The sequence below is a fragment of the Vombatus ursinus genome, unplaced genomic scaffold (genome assembly GCF_900497805.2).
Source record: "Vombatus ursinus unplaced genomic scaffold, bare-nosed wombat genome assembly UNPS02014166.1, whole genome shotgun sequence".
Lineage (NCBI taxonomy): Eukaryota > Metazoa > Chordata > Mammalia > Diprotodontia > Vombatidae > Vombatus > Vombatus ursinus.
The window spans coordinates 531,851-547,995 of NW_020953944.1; the positions used below are offsets into that span (position 1 = coordinate 531,851).

General features: G+C 49.9%; 1 protein-coding gene across 5 annotated transcripts in view; it reads left to right on the plus strand.

Annotated features, from left to right (window-relative positions):
* The first annotated feature begins 2,751 nt into the window (after window positions 1-2,751).
* The window catches only part of LRRFIP2 (LRR binding FLII interacting protein 2), a 105,236-nt gene continuing 91,842 nt past the window's right edge, over window positions 2,752-16,145 (plus strand). For 2 of the 5 annotated variants that reach the window (XM_027859363.1, XM_027859362.1), the window contains exon 1: window positions 2,763-2,811. The gene's annotated coding sequence lies outside the window, so the exon portion shown is untranslated. Of the gene's footprint in view, window positions 2,812-16,145 lie in introns of all 5 variants that reach the window. The other 3 variants (XM_027859360.1, XM_027859361.1, XM_027859365.1) reach the window with 3 other exon arrangements.

Sequence of the window (16,145 nt, forward strand, 5' to 3'; positions counted from 1 at the left end):
CCTTTCCTCTAATTAGTCAGTTTTTCCCAGAAGCTCCATTTTGAGGAGAGTGCCCGGGCCACGGGCCAGCCGTGTTCATTCCTTTATTCCTCTCTGGGGTCTGTTCCCAAGTCTCTGGACTGCTTTCTTCACCATTGTCCAGTGGCCTCCTCACCCTGGAGGGTCAGTCTGCCCTGGGGCCCCTTTGTTTCTCACTGATTACTTCATCTCAGAAAGTGCCCAGGCCCATGTTCAGTCCTTCAGTCCTTTCTGGACTCTGCTATGTTGCCTTTCCTCATTTGAATATAAACTGGAGGGCAGGGCCTGTCTTTCTTTTTTGTTTCTATTTGTAATCCCTGTGTTTAGTAAGGTGCTTGGCACATAGTAAGCATATATGTACACACACACACACACACACACACACACACACACACATGAAACTAGGTGGTGCAGTGGATAGAGTGCCAGGTCTGGAGTCAGGAAGACTCATCTTCCTGAGTTCAAATCCAGCCTCAGACACTTAGTAGCTGTGTGACTCTGGTCAAGTCCTTTAACTCTGCCTCACTTTCCTTATCTGTAAAATGAGCGGGAGTATCTTTGCCCAGAAATCCTCAAATGGAATCATGAAGAGTTGGACACAACTGCAAAACAACTGAACAAAAGCACATATATTTATATATCTCAAAAAACTACACAATAGAGCTTTTAGAGGCCTTAATAGATGCTTTGAGATTGGCTCAGAATTGGTGAACCCAGACAATTGCCAAGACAGTGGCAACAGCAGGGGATGAGTATGCGTGTTTTCCCATAGCTCTATCAAAACCAGATTTTTTTTTCCTCATCTTTTCCCATATGACAGGTGTTACATGAAATCTCAGACTTGCTTTAATTTTCTCTGATTATTAGCCAGTTTGAGAACTTTCCCAGATGGTTGCTAATAGTTTGTGTTTCTTCTTTCTCAAACTATCTTAGAACTTTTGACCCTGTATCTAATGGAGAGTTGCTCTTCATCTTACAAATTTGTATCAGTTCACTGCAGATTTTTGAATGTCCCTCTTCTATCAGAGATGTTTAATGTGAATATGTTTAGCCACTCCACATCTTTTCGTGATATTCTGGCTGCATTGCTTCTATTTGTGCAATGTTTTTTATCTTTTATATAATCAAAATAATCTATTTTGTCTTTTATACTTTCACTTATGCCATAGCTGGTTAGGAATTTTTCCCCTAACCACAGCTGGGAAAGATAATTTTTCATACTCCCCTATTGAACCAATTGCCTTTTCTCTTTTTTTTTAAACCATAAAGAGAGAAGTACTGGCTTGCTAAAGTTTGTCTGTCACCACAGCTCTAGAGACGATTTGAAATCTGTGGCTCATAACCCACAACCCACTTAACCAAGGTGCAAAGTAAATTCTTGACAGCAAACTCATTTTTTATTCATTCATCTCATTGACTCAACAAGTACTTATGAAGATACGCTGAGCTAGGATACTTCACGAGATACAAGGTTTACTTAAGACCCGGTCCTTGTTTTCTCTGCACTAACAGCCTGGGAGTGGGAGGAGATGCCAACCAACAGCTAGAATACACACTATTATGTGTGTCAGGAGGGACTAGAAGCTCTGATATTGGATGTGACGTCGGGCAGTCGGCTCACTCCATTTCATTTTGACCAGCACTTATGAAGCACTTGCTGCATACCAACCACTTACACAATCAGCGTGCATTCAGGAAGCACCTCCGCTTCGCCCGGCACTGCCGGGCACGGGCAGGTGTAAGATATTGACGCGAGTCTGGCCTGTCACTGACAGAGGCCCTAGAGGTTTGGGGGGGGGGTATTGGAGTTGGGTTCTGGCACGTGCCAGAGAAGGAGAGAGGAGCGCATTCTAGATGAGGGGGCAGTGTGGAGAATGGGTGCATGGGAGGGCGAGGGCATCGCAGGAGGCTGTGTTTGGAGGCGATGGCAAACTGGTTCATTTTGGTGCTTTAGAGGGGTGATATGAGCCAAAACAGCAGAGAGTGTGGCATCAGTTCATGGAGGACCAAGAAAAGCAAAAAACCCGGTGCTTGCCCTCAGGGAGCTTCCAATCTAAGGGAGGGGACAACAGGCAAACAGCTGTGTGCCCACGACCTTGGGACAGGAGAGAGGGGTGACAATCACCGCGGGGGGTACCAACGCCCTCGCAGGATCCGGGAGGGGCTCCCCTCCCCCTCCCTCGCGATTGAGGAGGTCAGGACCCTCCCGGGTCGGCCTGACCCCTAGCGGGCCCTCTTCCGGGCCCCAGCGTCCCTCCTTCCGTCCCTCCTTCTGTCCCTCCCTTCCTCTGGTCCCGCCCCGCCCCTCCTTCGGCCAAGCGCTCAAACCTCCCCTCCTCCTTCCTGCGCTCCCCGCCCCCCTCCGGGCCGGGCGGGGGCGGGGCCGCGAGTGCATCCGGGTAATTGCCCCGCTGACCCCTGGGCGAGAGCGCGCCGTCCTGGCCCCGCCCCTGACCCGGTCCGGCCCCGCCCCTCCCGGCCCGGCCCCGCCCCCACTCCCGGCTTCCCGCTGCCGCCGCCGCCGCCGCCGCCGCCGCCGCCGTCCCGAGGAGGGAGGGAAGGCCGAGCTCGCCTGACCCGGACCCCTGGCCCCTGACCCGGACCCTCGGACCCTCGGACCCTCGGACCCGTGTCCGCGCCTGCGCCCGAGCCTGAGCCGAGCCGCCCGCCCCGACCGTGGGGCCGCCCGTCCGCCCGCCTGGGGCCCGGGCCCGGCCGGGACAGGGGCGGGGGCCGGGGCCGGGCCAGGGCACAGCCCCTCCTGCCCCGCACCCGCCGCCGCCGCCGCCTCAGGTAAGGCCCGCAGCCCCCATTCCGGCCCCGGCTCCTGGTCCAGCCTCCAGGCTTCTGCCCTCGCCGTGCCCCCGCCAGCCCCTCGGACACCGGCCTCATGACTCGAAGCCCGGAACTTTGGGGTCCGAAGCCCGGGCCGGCCCCTCCCCCCGGCCTCCCCGAGCAATGGCGAGAGCCCCTGCTGGGCCGGGAGACCTTTCTGCAGCCCGGGACCCTGCCTGGGGAGGGGTCGTGGGCGGGCGGGGCGCAGGGCCGGGGGGCGTCCGGCCCCGGTCCCTGGGCAGGTTCGGGGGTCACCCGGTGTGGCGCCCCCCGAGGGGCACGGCCCACTTCTGCGCCCCGGGTGGGTGGTCGCGGCCCGCACCGCCCCGACCCGCAGCCCGGGAGTTCTGGGAGTTGTGCGAGAGCGCGATCCCGTCCAGAAAGTTCAGAAAGGCGTCTTTGTTCTGCTTTGGCGAGTGCTTTGGGATCCAGACGTGGGAGGGGGCGCCGGACCCCCGCGGGCCGCCGCGCGGAGCGTCCCGGTGTCATCGCGGAGCCGGCCGAGGGCAGGGGGCCGCATCAGCGCCTCCCGTGGGTCATCGATCCCTCTGCGGGGGGCTGGGGGCATCCCCGGGTGGGGGGAGGAGGGGGCACTCCAGCCACTTGTCTTTAAGGGTCGTTTGTTTGCCTCGGCAGTTTTCAGATCGTTTGGGGGTTTAGGAGCAAAAAGTTTATCTTCAAGAGGTTTTGGTCTTTACCAACTCCTGCTCCAGTGTCTCTGGCATACAACAGATGTCTCAGCCTCCCACGATGCCAGCCTAGCCTGCCTGCCTTCACAGACACATGTCACACACTGCACATGCCAGGAGGCCTGCTCTGGGTCCTGTTCCCCAGACTTGGTGTTGCATTCCCCGCTTCCGATACTTTGTACAGACTGTCTCCCTAGCTCGTAATGCACCCCTTTACTTTCTGCCTCTTAAAGTCTCCTCCACCTCCTCGGGGTGGGCGGATTTCTTGTGATCTCTTCTTTCCCCTCTCAGCTTTTATTTAGAAGTTTACCCAAGTTATGCCCTCCACAGTGTCAGCCCCCTTGTTGAGGGCAGGGTCTCCTTAGCATCCCTCGAAGGGCTTTACACGTTTTGTGATTTCATGGGTATGGGGAGCTCCCGCTGAGAAAACTTCCTCCACCGGTGCAGATCACAACTACTTCTCAGCTAGTCTTAGAGAGCTCCTGGGAGCCTTTGGCTGGTACCACTTGCCCAGGATGTGTCTGAGGCAGCGTTTGTGGCCCGGTCTCGCCAACTCCAGGACCTCTTTGCCACAAGGGTACAAGTGTACAGAGTAGGCGATTGATAAACACTCCTTGGATTGAACTGGGTTAAGTGAATCTTTACCCCCCAGATTCAATTTGGAGCAAAAAGGCCTGCTGTTGAAAAATGAGGACGAATGTCAGGATGATAGGGGAAAGTGCATTGAAAAAGGACCCAGGTCCACTGTTGGAGGTCAAGAGGATAGGAAGCCTGACCCTTGTTGTGAAATTGTCCTTTGAGAAGGTCTGTTGGCACCGCTTGTGCTGGGCTCTCCTGATGCCGTGCTTCCAGAGGGTGTTTTCCTTTTCCTGTCTAGTGATGGCTTTACATTCACTGGTGTAGGGAGAATTAGAAAGTTTACAAGTCAAGAGCAAGTTTCTTTCTTCTAGCTGAGCTTGCTGGTTCTTTTTCTGGTTTTATTTTGGTATTTTGTGTCCTTTGGCGTGTCAGGGATGATTCATGTATTCCATCAGGGTGCATTTACTAGTGTGGCTTTTAAGTCTTTTGCTGACAGTCTCGGTTCCTCAGGAGCAGAGGGATTCCCCACATAAAAGTCCCCTGGTGTAACCCCCCCAACATGAGGAACGCTGTCTGAGGAGGACGAATGAACTGGGGAGCTCAGAACTTCAGGACGTGCTCGGCAGTGTCAGTGCTCCTTTTAAACAAACTCCAAACGATTTTTTCTTCCCTGGGAGGTGCTTGATTAGAGAACTCTTCAGGGTTGGGCTTTGACAAAGCGGCAGTAGTCTTAGAAAAAGGAAGTGATTTGCTACTCCCTGGTTCCATTCTGTGGAGTGCCATGGGGAGGAGGAGGAATATTTGCCACCATTTCACAACTGTTGGAGAGGAGGTTCCCCACCTCCACAATGATAAACATTTAGTGGGCCAGGGAATTGTGGACCTGTGATTTCATGGGTGTGGGAAATTCCTCTGTCCACTTTGTGCTGGCACCTACCTGGCAATTTAGTCTCTTCGAGAGCAGCCTGGGGTACTGTAGAGGTGCCCACGGAAAATGGGACTTTCTCACTGTGCGTCTGAGACGGTCCTGAAACCCAGGTCCTTCTGGCTTCAAGGCCAGCTTTCAAGCCCTTGCACTCTGCTGCCTCTCATTTCAGACAAGCCTCGTTAGGAGAAGCCTGTATGGTTTGGGTTCAGGGAACGTGAGGAGGAAGCACGGGAGACCTGTTAGCGGTACTCCAGCGTGTTATTGTTCAGTCGTGTCCAACTGTCCTTGGTGACCCAACTTGGAGTTCTCTTGGCAGAAATGCTGGAGTGGTTGGCCATTTCCTTCTTCAGCTCATTTGACAGATGAAGAAACTGAGGCAAATAAGGGTGACCCAGCTGGGAAGTGACTGAGGCTGGATTTGAGCTTCGGTCTTCCAGACCTGGAGCTCTATCCACAGGGCCACCCAGCTGCCCTCAGTAATACTCTGACTGCTTGGGGGCTGATGGAGCTCTTTGGGGATTGTCCTTCCTTGACTTTTTATGTTTTTTTAGGCTCATTTGGAAACTTTAGCAGTCAGACTTGAGAATTAATTTTTACTTGAAGGGAAAGGAATTGAGCAGGAACTGTCCAGTGAAGGTGAAGTGATCCCATTTTCCCTCCTGCTTGTCTTTGGTTTTTCTATCCTAGCTTGTGACCGGGGCCACAGGATCAGTGCAGACCCCAGCAGCCCTGCTCATTCTGCTGCTTCCGAAGCTCCCCTGGCTCTCCCTCAGCTCTGGAGCAGGCACCTGTGAACTTGCTTTTTGTACATTTTCATCTCTCCATTCTGTTATCGTTGGCTTCCTTTTTAGTCCTCAGTAGTTTGTTTTGTGCTGAGTCCATGCCACAAAAAGAGTGATGAACACTTGCTTCGAATCCAATAGAAGTCTTGCTGCGTGGCATTCGAAGCCTTTCCCAGCTTGGCCTCATCCAGCCCTTCTGGCCTTCTTATGCCCTGCTTCCCTCTAGACTGGAAACCTCAGCCCAGCCAAGCCACTCTTTAAACACATGGCCTCATCTCCCACCTCTGTGCCTTTGCGCTGACCTTCTCACCTCAGATTCCCTCATTTCCCTGAGGCTCAGCTCCAGTGCCACCTTCTCTAGGGAGCCGTTGCCAATCCCTCCTGACCAGGGTAATGCATGCTTCTTGAGTAATGGAAGGCGGCGCTGTTCCTATCTGGGATGCCCATTTTACATGGGCAGTGAGAGCCTAAAAGAAACCCAGGAGAGTTTCCAAGAAATTGGCCCACAAAGTTGCTGAGCTCTGCCTCCCATTGTTTGGATTGGTGGGAATCTGCCTCGAGTGGCGTTCAGGTGCTCTTGGGAAGATGACTCGGGAGGCAGTAGATAAAGAAGTGTGGGGTGCTTGGAAGGGATGGGGAACGTGACAAGGAAGGAGAAGTGTGGGGACACTGGGGCCCAGTGACTTCTGTGGGGATGGGTTTTGACAGTTATTTAAGGCTGGTACAAACCAAGTGTGAGCTAAATTGTGTCACCTGGATTTTGTAATGGGACTCTTGGAGACAGGTCACCATTATGAATAGATTCTCATTCTTCACCTTTCTCCTCTTCAATTAAAAAAAAATTGTTGGTTGGCTCTGTGATTTCATCAGTCATGCCTTCCAGAATACAGACTTCTGTTCATAGGATTTCAAGTTGGGAGGAGCCCGAGAGCTCCTCTCATCTACCTCCTCCCACCCCCCCCCTTGACTGATGAGCAGATAGGCCCAGAGAGGAGAAGGGCCCAGGCTGGTGGAACTGGGATCCAATCTGGGCCTTCCACCTCCAGAGCCGGTACTTGGCCCTCTGGCCTCTGGTGGTTGAAGTTTAATGTGTTGATAAAATTTTTCTAAAGTAGGTGCTCACTTCTTAAAAAGTAGTTTAGTTTTAATTACAGGACACTTCATGGATGTTTTCATTTAAAAAATATTTTTGTTGCTGTCTTTTTGTTTTTACGTCTTTTAGATTTCCTTCTGTATCCCTCTCATTCCCCTATCAGAGAGCCATCTCACATAACAGAATATTTTTTAAAGAAAAAAAAATAGAAAAGAAGAAGAGAAAAAGCCATCAGCCAAACTGGAAAATAGATGCAGTGGACCTCTGCCCCTGCACAAGAGGCACCTTCTGCCGCGTTCCAGTTCAGCCATTTGGTGGCAGGCCTTTGCATTGCCATTGGTTGGGTGGTCTTGGGTCCAGGGCTTGCTTGGCTCTGCTCACTTCAGTCTTCATCAGCTCATTGCCTTCTTTCCATGCCTCTTGGTCTTCGTCAAAGCTGGAGTTTCTTCTAGCACGGTAACATCTCCTATGACTGTGTAGCCAATTCTCCCATCATGGGCATCTACTTTGTTTCACCTCTGCACCCACCAAAAGTGCTGCTCTCAGGTTTTCTGTGGTTCTTTGGGAACTTTCTTCTTGTCTTGGGATCTGTGCCTAGCAGTGGAGTCCCTGGGTCAAAGGGTGTGAATTTTAGGCACTTTATTCACAGACTTCCAATTATGCTTTTATTTTTAAACTAATTCTTAGGACTTTATGACCAAATGAAGGGACCAGTGAGGTGTAGGTCATTCCTCCATATCTGGATTGCTTTTCCTTTTTAAGCCTGCTAGGAGAATCCTTCCTTCCCTTTAAGACCCAGCTCTGAGGCTGTCTCCAGGAGGAAGCTGATCCTGATCTCTTCCTCCCCACCCCCACTTTGTCTGTGGTTTGTGTCTGCTTAATGGATTTGTGCTTTTCACCTCTCGGAGAGAATGCAAGCACCTTGAGAGCAGATACTGTGTTGTACAGTGGAAACAGCAGTGACTAGAGGGGAAGCTACTCACTGAACCTCATGGCCTGTAAATGAAGGAGTTAGACACTATGAGCCCTGAAGCCCCTTTTAGTTCTAAGCATTTGACTTTTTTTTTTTGTATATTTGTACTTCAGTGTCTGGCACATAGTAGAGGCTTAATAAGTGCTTATAGAGTGTTTGAAGGAATGAAGCTATATAATTAATAGAGCATGTGCCGTGACAGAGCATAAATATATACATAGCCAACCTTCCTTCCCACTCTTCCCTCCTTACTTTGTCATCTCTGATACAACCCGTCTGCCTCGGACTTTGGGATGCAGTGTCTGGGGTACAGAACGGGGCCTGTGCCTGGAATGCCAGGCCCTGACCCTCTGCATCTACCCACACTTGGCAGTTAGCTAGAGCTCTTGAAAATGAATGTTAAAGAGAGGGCATTGGGGTGCCCCAGCAGGAATTTCAGGATCTTTAAAAAGACAGAAAAGAAATGATTAAGTCAGGTTTGGTGGTGACAGTGCACTAAGGACTTGGGCCTGGCCCTTTATCAGAGAATTCTCATGGGCTCTTTGGAGGCATTTGTAGAAGAGTTGCTGACAGGCCCTACCACACACACAGTAATCTGGTAGGTCCCTATTGTTGGGCAGGAAGGCCTGTGGTCTGGGGGCAGGAGCCCTCCTGAGCCTTGGGGGGGGGAGGGCGGGGGGGGGGGGCCAAAAATGGGCCCACGTTTGTGCCTCGGGGGCCTCTGCTGTTTCCTTTCCACTAAGTGTTTGTAGGGGGATGGGCAGTGTCCACAGGCTAGGAGGAAAGGCCCTCTGCCTGGCTGCAGTGTTAGCTATTCTGCTTGGAATGGCAAGAGTTGGAGGAGTTTTAAAAAAGCGAAAGCAGCTGCTCTCCTTGGAGGAGAACTGGGTCCTCAGAAAGGCCAATTCTGATTGTCCAGGGGCCCTGCACACCCTGCCACGCCGACTGACTTCACGACGGACACCAGCTGCTTTTCACAGGCAGATTGGACCACTGAGGACTGAGTAATCCCCACGTCATGGCTTTGAAAGGTGCTGTTATGATACCAAGTTCTTTAGTTCTGTCGGGAACTTGATGGAATGCTTTCCCAAATGAATGAGAGGAAATTAAAGCTAAGCCAGTACTTAGGGCCAAGTATAGGAGCTGAGTCCTTTCCAGAATTCCAGGAATTCCCACCTCCTCTGTTCTCAAACCTTTGGGTCCTAGGACCCTGAGAAAATTATTGAGGATCCCAAAGGGTTTTTGTTTATGTGGGTTATATCGATTGATATTTACCATATTAGAAATTTACATGATAATAAAGATATAGTTTTGATTTTTCAGAACCTTTGAAGGGTCTCAGGCCCTAGGCCATCCTTTGGGAGCTGCTTCCCCAGCTCCCCCCTACCAGCTTCATTGCATGCTAGAATTCTGAGGCCCAGGATGCCTCTTCAAAAGCTGAACACACCAGGCTTTAGGTGGAGTGTAAATTGGGGCTGATGGGGAGGTGGCATCCAGGAGCGGTCAAGTTATTGAGAAAAGCACTCCATTGAGAGGAATGCCAAGGCAGCCTTTGTACCTTTGGCTAATGGTAAGCACCTGATGAATTGTTGAATTTTATTCAATTGGAAGACAGATACCCAAATAAACTCATCTAAGGGATAGTGAAATAAATGGGAAGGAAAAGTTCAGACAAAGTACTATGAAGAGCTTCCTACGGCCTGGAGGCAAGGGAGAGGTGTCCAGAAGACTTCTTGTAGGAGGTGGCCCTGAGTTGGGCCTTGAAGGAAGGGAGTTTGAAAATGCTGCCAAGTGCCCGTGGAGGCACCTTTAAAAAAATATAAATCAAATGTTTGACTAAAAGTTCAGACGGGACAGACGCAATTGAGACTGTCATGGGCCGTATTGGATTGTCCTTACTTGAGTGGGAGCCATCCTTCTGACTCAGCTGGGGCACAGTGAATAGAGAGAATGAAGATCTTTACTCTGCAATCACAGCACATCTGACCTCTGCCCACCTTCTGGCTCCACCATTTACCACCTCTTTGACTCTGGACAAGTCACTTAGAGGAATGGAAAGGAGTAAGCATTGATAGAGTACCTATTGTGTGCCAGTCGCTGTCTCAAGCACTTTACAAATTGTCTCACTTAATTTTCACAACAACCCTGGGAGGTAGGTGCTATTATTAACCCCATTTTACAGGTCAGGGAACGGAGGCAGGCCAGATCACCCAGCTAGTAAGTGTCTGAGTCTGGATTTGAACTTGGGTCTTCCTGTCTCCAGAGCCTACACTCTATGCACAGTGGCTCCCCTTAATGGCCTCTTAATTTGGCTCTTGACTGTCTTTGGACTAGTGGGCCCTCCAAATCTGTGATCTTAAGAGAACTGAGCATGTCAAATCCAGATTCTTTCACATAGTTTGTGGCGGTCAGGCGGGTGCCTCCAGTCACTAACGGGGCAGTTCATCTCTGGTCACCTCACTCGTAATCCCACCAGAAGGCCAACTGATGTCCCAGAGTGAGCCCTGGGTGTGCACCTGGGGAGCGTCCCTCCCCTTAGTGCCCTCAGGCAGGAGGCAGGCTTGCTGGGATTGTTGCTTTGACAGCAAGGTTTGGCCTTTTCCTCCTTTTGTCTTGGCAGCGGGGTCCTCTAGCCTTGCTACCTGAAAGTAGGTTCTGTTACCACCTGTAAGGGTGGATCGTTTTGTAAATATAGATGCCATATATATATATGCACACACACACATACGTGCGTGCACAAAATACAAGGAAGGTGCCGTTTGCTTTACTGTTATTACTTCGGCTCCTCGTCTTGTGACCACTGTGGAGTAAATATAAGGACCCTAGGATCATAGATTTAGAGTGACCTTAGAGATCATCTGTCCCAATCCCTTTCTTTTACAGATGAGGAAGCTGAGGCCCAGAGAGGTTCCATTCACATAGTTGCTAGTGGCAGAGGCAGGATTAGTCCGCTTTCCTCTGTACCACAGTGTCCTTGGGTGAGTAGGTGACCCTGGTGTCACCTCCTGGGAGGTCTTCAAGCCAAGACTGGTGATGAGTAGTAGGCTGCTAATCAATGCTGGTGGGATTCCAGCCTCCTTCCTGGTCTCTACTTCCTGCTTGCTCAGTTGTTTTGAGTCCCTGCTAAAATCTCCCCTTCTGCCAGAAGCCTTTCCCGATCTCCTGTGACGCTGTCCTAGCATATTCTATATTGGGCTTGTTTGTTCGTAGCTTTGGCACGTTGTGTCCTGAGCGCTGGGGACCAGCAGGGAGTGGGGGAGAGCGCTAGAATTGAAGTGAGGGAAACCCAAGTTCAAATCCAGCTTCACACACTCTCTGGCTTTGTGATCCTGGGCAAGTTACTTAACCTCCCTCTGCCTCAGTTTGTATCTTAAAATAGGGTGAAGATTTCTTGTCCAGCACATTGCAAATCTTAAAGCACTTCATAAATGCTGGCTTTTATTCTGAGTACCACGTGAGTCCCTCCAGGATCGAAACTGGTTTTGACTTCCTCTTAGACCCATTGCTTAGGGCAGTGCTTAACCTGCCTGTTCGCATGGACTGACCCCTGCCCCAGAATCGGCTTCCTTTAGGTGCTGGCTTAGCTCCTTCAGAGCAAGAACCAGGTGTGTCCAGCGCTGATGCCACTGCCCAAGGTGTGGAAAGCGTTGTTTTTCCTGGGCTGGGTCCCACAGTATGGAGAGAGAAGGGGACACCTTGGTGTAAAGTTCTCTCTGGAAGAGAGGGAGGGAGGAGAAGAGCAGTTAGAGAGCCCCTGCCCCACCCTTCCTAGGGAGCAAGGTACAGGGCTCCTGCCATGGGCCAGTCCAATGTACAAACAACCTTCATCCCAGAAACTTGCCTCCTCCAGATCCTTCTCCTCTCCTGGTGTGGGCTGAGGCTGCTCCCTCTGAACTCTCTCCATTCTGCTTTCCTCATGAGAGTGAATAGCAATGTAGGGGCTTCTCCTTCCTGGCTTTTCTTCCCAGCCTTCCCCCAGCAAGAGAGTAGGAAAGGAGCAGGAGGCTGCTGGGCGTCCTGGGGAGCGCCCCCAGGACCTGGGACACCTTGCCACCTGCCAGCTCTCCATCTGCACTTCTGGCACATCAGGGGTAAAATTCCTTCCCTCACTGTGGACGTCAAGGACTAAAACTAGTTCTGGTTTCAGAATGAAGAGCAAAGCATTTAGTAGTGATTAGAGTTCAAATTTACATGCTATCGCATGTGCGTATTCTAGATATACATGTGTACATATATGTATGTGTGTATGTGTCTGCGTATCACTTACTCTGTGCAAGGCAGCACCCCATGAGGTCACGGCCCAGGCCAAATCTAAGAATGGGGCCAACTCCTGATGGGCCTTTGACAGGCATGGATGATACCGTTGATCTGATCACTGAGTATTGAAGCTAGAGGAGGAAAGGGGTGAGAGGGAGGAAGGGAACATGTCTGAAGTGGCTGCCTGCGGTGGGGGAGGCCTGGATCTCTGCCAGAGGCAGTGCCACTGCCAGGGGCACAGGTGGCAAGTGGCTTGGAGGTGGCCAGGAAGTACTGAAGACCTTTGGGGCATTTTAGGCTTCACTTCCTCCCTAAGTCACATACTCTAGGTAGACAGATTCCTTTGGCCGCCTTCTACGTAAGTAGTGACTTCCTTGTAAGTAAGTGACTACAAGTAAGTGACTTCCTTGGGCAGTCACATTTTAACAGTAGGAATCTTGGGATATTTTGTTCTGTAAGCTAAAAAGAATTCTCTTTTCAGTGAATTAGGGTATTGCAGACTTTTGGGCAATTTTGAGTGGTTTAGGCTGTGGTGGGCGGTGAACAAAGAGGGTGTATCTCACCCCCACTTCACCTTGGGGCTTAATCTTTTCAAAACTGCCTTGGACACAGAAGATTTGGATTCAAATTTCAACTCCCCCACTTATGGGTAATGAGACCCTGGGCAAGACTAGATTTCAAATCAAAACAGATTTGAGCCTCAGTTTCCTCCTCTGTAAAATAGAGTAGTACTTATGCTGCCCACTACCTCTGTGTGTGTGTGTGTGTGTCTGTGTGTGTGTCTGTGTGTATGTAAAGCTTTTGGGGAACTGAAACCCCATATCTATACAGTGTTTATAGATAGCTATGTAAATATATTCACATCTGTATTTATAGAGAGATATGGTTTTATCTCTGTCTCTGTCTCTTGTTCTCTCTGGTGTTTGAGTTAACTGAAACCTACACACACACACACACACACACACACACACACAGAGTAGCTAAGTACTACTGTCTTTTCCCATATTTCCCATGCACACATACAGGAGTTGAAAGAGAAGAGGAGTGAGTAAGACCCGGGGAATGTGGGAAAGAAGCTGGGAGGGGACCTCCTGGAGCAATTTGTGCCTACTGGGAAGTGTAGGGAGGGAATTGAAATTGGAATGGCAGTGAACTGGTTTTGTCCACTGGTTGACAGGTCAGGCAGGTGGCCAGGGCAGATTGTCTCCCCAAGTCACGTCTCTGGGTTTTAGTTGTGCCCCAGACTCCGACTGGACGATTTTATGTAAACCAGGGCTTCCCCTGCTGGGGTACATGTACCCTCAAGAGCTACAAGAAGCTTGTCTAGGAAGGATGGGTGTGTGTGCGTGTGTGTGTGTGTGTGTGTGCGTGCGTGTGTGTGTGTGTGTGTGCGTGCGTGCGTGCGCGAGCTTGAGCGTGTGTGGTAGGTGGGGAGTTATTTAGTAAATAACTCAGCTATCTGTTTGAGATGTTGCAAAAATTAATCTCTGTTTCATATTGAAGGGGGGGCGGGGAGGGGAAAGTGTCTTGAATGCTGAGGAACACAGGACTGGAGTATGTTTGGGAAGCCTGGATTAAAACTTAGCTTCTGCATTTACACAGCAGACCCTTGGTATTGTGGTGAAACCTTATGGTTGCCTTCTCTGAGTAATGCTTTTAAATGCATAATAAATACATAGGATTACAAAGGAAGCCAAATACTAAGAAATGTACTTATCAAAATATTTTTTAAAACACATTAAGGGACCCCAGGTTAAGAGCCTCTGCTTTATAAAATTTTAGTTAAAACCACGTTCTCTGAATGAATGATCTAAATTGAAGTTGTTTAGGGCAAGGGGGAGGAAGTGCTATAGAAATCCTGGTTATCACAGCACTGATTAAGTACTTCTTGATGCTATGTTTATATACTGAGTGAGAGGAACTTTATTTATTCAGTCCCCAACCTAGGAGTTGACAAAGTCCAACAGAATCAATCAATCCACAACCATTTATTAAGCACCTACTATGTGCCATACAGGAAACAGGGTGGCTTAGTGGATAGAATGCTGGGCCTGGAGTCAGAAAGACCTGGGTTTAAATTTGGCCTCAGACGCTTTGTAGCTGTGTGACCCTGGGCAAATCACTTAACTTCTGTTTGCCTTAATCCACTGGAGAAAGAAATGACAAACCACTCCCGTGTCTTTACCAAGCAAACCCCGTGGGCTTTGTGGTCCAGGGGGTCATGAAGAGTAGGACAGGACTGAACTACTGAATAGCAGTGTGCCATGCATTTTAGTAGTGAATGACCTCTCAGTGAAGGTCTTCCTACAACACCTGGGTGACCACTTGTTGAGTGTCAAGTCAAGAAGCATGTATCAAGTGCCTACTGTGTATGTGCTAGGCACTGTGCTAATCATTGAGGATGAAGAAAGGCAAAAGACTGCTTCCAAGGGGCTCCCAGTCTAATGGGGTGGGTGGTGGTGGTGATTATAACATGTACACAACATGGTATGAACAAGATATAGATATATACATGCACACCTATCTCAGACAGGATAAATCTAAAGTAATTCTGGAGAGAAGGCACCAATATTAAGGAGGGAACAAATTTTAGTTGAGAATCCAAGGAAACCAGGGAGTCAGGAGTGGCTGATGAGAAGGGAGAGAACCCTAGGCCTAGGGCAGGGTTGGAATGTCTGGTGTGAAGAACAGCCAGTGGGGAGGAGGGGCAGTCACTGGATCCTGGGGGAAGGGCTGGGGAGTTGCATGGAAGAAGGAGGTGGGAAGCATCTAGATCGTGAAATACTTGAAAAGCCAAACAGGATTTTCTCTTTGCTCCTGGAGGTCATAGGGAGCCACTGGGGTTTGTGGGATTGGAGGAGGGGCATGCCCGGTCAGACTTGTAACCTAGGAATACCACGTTGGCAGCTAAATGGAGGATGAACTGGAGGCAGGGAGACCAACCAGAAGGTTTTTGCAAGAATCCAGCTGTGACTCCTACCACTGAGGTCCCTTCTTACTCTGAGCTTTGACTGGGAGAAAACTGTAGATACAGGAACCAGTATGAAGACTATCCAGATTAAATATTTACTAGTTAAGGCATTTCTAAGTAGGCTGCTGAGTGAAGTTGCATGAGAAAGAATGCCTTCCATTTTCAGATTTCGTTGTGAAAGTTGTAGGAGTTATTCTAGTCTTGAGAGGGGGAGAGTGTTCAGTGATTTAGAGGGGTTGATTGTGTCAGGCTGAGAGCCTGGAGGCAGGAATGGAATCAGAGGATCCTTGATAAACCTGGAATGGGGACAACTAGAAGGAATGACAGTGACAAAATCAGCCTAGTTCAATGATTCATTCAGCAAACATCCCTCAGTGAGGTGGCCCTAGCAGATTGAAAGCTGGGCTGTATTGGAATCAGGAACACTCTGGCTCACACCTTGCCTCGATCCTAGCTACGGGACTTGGGCTACTTACTTAACTTCTCAGCTTCAGTTTCCTTATTAACAAAATGGGGATAGTACTACATCACAGAGTTGTGAGATAATAGGCGTCTAGTGCTTTGAAATCCTTAAAATTCTATATAAATGCTAGCTATTAGGATCATAGACTACATTTAGGGCTAAAGGAACCTTATAGGTCATCTGGCCCAGTTGCCTTCTCTGACAGTTGATGGTGAACCACTAAAAGATTAAGCGACTTGTTCAAGAGTACACTTGGAATTCAAAACCAGGTTCTCTGACTGCAAACCCCATGCTCTTTGCACTGCGCTGTTATCAGCTGTCTTCCTGACTCTACGTAGGTTGGGGGGGGGGATGTTGGTGTATGTGGGTGAAAGAAATGTTAGCTAACACCTGTTCTCTGTCCTCTTGGCACTTACCTTCAGGTCGGAAGGGGTATAAGCTATGGATAGTCATACTACACAGAATGAATGTCTGTTATGATGTGTGCACGAAGCCTGGTGGAGTAAGGCATAGTGCCAGGGGCTGGGCTTGGCAGTGGCATGCCTGGATTCCCATCT